Here is a 3,901-nt window from a genome sequence, read left to right on the forward strand (position 1 = left end):
CTGTAGAGAAAACACCACCCAAGAGATTATGAAAATGAAAGACTGAAAAGTCTCGTGTGGGTCTCACTCCTCCTCCACCTCCGTCTCTGGAGGTGCTTTTGCTTTGAGCAGCATTTCACTGCCAAAAACAGCACAGCAAAATGGCAACAGTGGCATTTCGATCACCACCTGTTTAGAAGAAATAACAAGCAGAACTTAAATTGAGAACAAAAACCCCATTTGCAGCTCTTCCTACAAGAAGTCTGGGTAATTCAGAACTTTTACTGAAGGTGATGCTTGTGCTCTGATGAGGAGAAACATGTTCCTCTACTGTACCCAAGAGCCAAGAAACAGTCGAGAGTCCTTTCTGCACATTTCCACATGAGGAATTTTGGCATTTCACTCTGCTCCTAGGAGGGCCTGATGCATCAATGGAGAATCTGGAGATGATGAAGCTGTAAAGTGCTCTTTTGTGGACAAGCCTACGCTTGTTTGCATACTAACTACACATGGGTTTTCATTTAATAACAGGCACGTGCAGCATGTTATTAGCAACCATGCTGCTAACTGGCAGGTAGACAGAGCACCTGCAGCTCCGTGTGCCAGAGATGAGATATAAACTTTCAAGTCAGTTGTATTCCACTCCTCTGGAAGATTGGCCTTAGGCAAGAGCCTCAAGCTTCAGAAGTAAAGGATGAGTGACAGAATAGCATTTTAACTATTTCAATAAGTTTTCCTTTTAAGGCCTCAGCCAATTTCCAGAGAAACAGACCACATTTTCCCTCAGCTTTAGTGGGCTCTTTCCAGGAAGACAAAAGCTCCAGAGCTCTTGTCATGCCTCATCAGATGATTCCTGAGAGCCCTCTAAAGACCACAGATGGAGCAATGCACTCCTCACCAAAAAAAAAACCCAAGAGCATCCATGATCCCCGCTCAGAAGCTTGTGCTGGAATGAAGAATGACAGCTCAGGCTGGGTAAAATCTTCCCAGTGGGCAGGAGATGTTTCAAGGGCTGACTGACTACTCACGAGCTACCTTGCGAAGAAGTTACCCAACTCATCATCAACAGATGAAAGAACTGGGAAAGAAAACTCCCTCTCCTTCCTTTTCAGTATTCCTGAGCTACCTTCACCCTCTACCTCACACTGAATGCAGCCACCTCCCTCCTCCTCTGACAACGGTCAGAGGCTTGGGAGTGGGTGAGCCCCAAGAAAGCCAGCCAGCCCCGACATACGCTGTGGAAAATAACCTGGCATGTCACATTGCACCTGCACACACCCTGGCAGTGATCTGTGATCACACACTATTCCTACAAGGAATTCAGCAAGCAGACCAGTGACAGAAACTAACATGACCAAAGCCACTTGTAAGAGATAGGTTTTGTTTGTTTGTTTTAAGATCCTGCAGGAAATTCAAGTGTAATAACAGAAATATTCACTGAGAGAGGTTTCCAAACTAGCACATCTCTAACACTACTCCAGAAGCATAGTTTAAGTTCTGACAGAAAAACAAGCCTGGGTTTGAGACGTATGAGAGTTCAAACCACATTTCATATGCATATAGCAGAATAACCCAGTATGTAACATGTATATTAAAAGTAGCTAAATTGCAGAGATAGAGTTGTAAAAAAACATGAACAGATGTAACATTATTTAGACGAAGAGGCAGGTTCACAGAACCAAACATGACCTCCGGACTTTGTACATATAACCACTTTGCAGCACAACCTAGACTATAGGGCACTGATTCTCCTATAGGTGGATTTTTGGGGTTTTGTTTTTTTTTTTTTTTTCTTATTTTACAAGATTCTCTTCATAAAGTTAGATGCTTTCACTAAAACAGTTTATCCAGATGCCAACAATGACTCAAGAACCAGGAAGACAAAAAGAACCATTAGTTACCTTCCAGCTTCTGGAGTTTACTGTTATTTATGTAGTTACACCACCAGCATACCAAATGGTCAGTAAATAAGTTCAGCTCTCCAGTACCTCTCCTTGTTCTTCAGAGAAGCTGGAATATTTGACATAACCTTGCTTATCCAATGTCATTGTTTCTTCTCCACTATAGATCTCTCCTTTTGCTTGGGTTTCTCCCAGCAACACTTAAAATTCAAAAAACTTGCAATGGGTCTGCAAAAAGCACTACAAATACTTTTTTCCTTTGAACTAACCACATTTGAAACTAGCTGCATCCTCCTAACTTCTTCTCCACTAAAAAGAATATGAGCAATAACAGATTGTCTTTAAATGAATCCATAAAAGGGCTTCAGGATAAATTTGCTTACATTTTTTAGGACTTAGGGAACAACAACATGGTACAAAGTTGCACCACTTCCTTCCAATCTCTTTCCAACTCGCTATAGCTAAAACAACTCCTTGAAGCAGTCTTCAAAACAAGATTCAGAGCTCACTAGTGAGCTGCTGTCTAAAAGCAGCTGTGAAAAATTAACTCTGGCTTTACAGCCTGGCACTCAATTCCAAAACCTGAAAATCTCTACAGATTGCCAGTGTACATCCAGCAAGGAATGTTCAAGGGCTTCCTCGTGAACCTGCTGCTCTGCAGCCCTCTCACACAGTGACAGCTGAGACTTTAGCATGGCCACCTGATACCAAATATCGATTGCACAGGATTATCCTTCCCCACCAAGGCTCATTTCACAGCTCCACCTCCTGTTTGGAAACAGGACCTTCCTTTGACAGCCAGCTTTATGATAACACCACATCTCAGGCTGCAAGGCTCCACGGTCTGACAGGACTCTTCAGCTGAGAACAATGGAATACAACACTAAATGAAGAACAGATTTTCTGCATAGACATCACATCCAGAAACCACATTTGCATAGTTAATTAAGAAGCTTTAACATCCAGTTTTAAAATACAAGCGCTAACACCAAGGAGCTAATCTCTAAGAAGTATCAAAGTTGAGTTATGGAGGCATAAATCCAACAGCAGAGGCTGCCAGATATGTCATTTACTGTATTAGGTAGAGTGTGCAACAATAATTGCCTGTACTTCACAGTATTACTCAGCTAGCACATGTGGTTCATTCTCCTCGAAGCTCAACTTCAATAACAAGGACCTCATTTGCCTACAATTATACTTAGCTTGAAACTATTACGGTAATGTAGAGCAGACCCACTAAAATACTAGCTCCCCAGTTCTAAAAACGCAGTGCTTGAGGTAGAGGCTAATTCTTCCCTCGCTTCCCTTTTGGTAAAAATGTTTTCTAGCTAAGGATAATCAAGTCATGTTGGGAATACAGCTCACAAACCAGCAGTCATTAGCTTCCACTACTGTTGAAATAGCCAGCTGCCTTGCGTAAAGTAATAGTCAGACAATTTTTTCACTCTACAGTGAGACCCACAGTGAAATACTGAACTTTATTACAGGAAATGTATATTAGTGACATAGACCCCAAATGCAATATGGATTAATTAATTCATACTCTTTGATTATTCTCAAATTTCTCAAGTGCAGCCTGCAATAGTAAAGTCGTAATTACCACTGTGCATCCTTCCCTTTACTTAGGAAGTTTCCACACTGCCTGTGTGACACAGGCTTTTTTCAAGCTGACACAGCTTCCCAGTGTTCCACACCGAGAGGCAATTAGAGAGGCAGCCCCTCACATTTTTACTATTTGCAGGCCATCGTGCACAGGAACATTTCGCCCATCAACCCACTTTCAGCACTGCCTTCATCAAAAGGGACATTCAGCTCTGGATGGTCTTTCAGAAGAGCATCAGCAACAGCAGCAATAGAAAGGAGTAAGCAACAAAGAGAAGCTGGGCTGCACCCAGAGCAGCGTGGGCAGCAGGTGGAGGGAGGGGATTCTGCCCCTCTGCTCCGCTCTCCTGAGACCCCACCTGCAGTGCTGCCTCCAGTGCTGGGGCCACCAACAGCACAAGGACATGGACCTCCTGGAG

The sequence above is a fragment of the Antrostomus carolinensis genome, unplaced genomic scaffold (genome assembly GCF_000700745.2).
Source record: "Antrostomus carolinensis isolate BGI_N321 unplaced genomic scaffold, ASM70074v2 scaffold18180, whole genome shotgun sequence".
Taxonomy (NCBI): domain Eukaryota; kingdom Metazoa; phylum Chordata; class Aves; order Caprimulgiformes; family Caprimulgidae; genus Antrostomus; species Antrostomus carolinensis.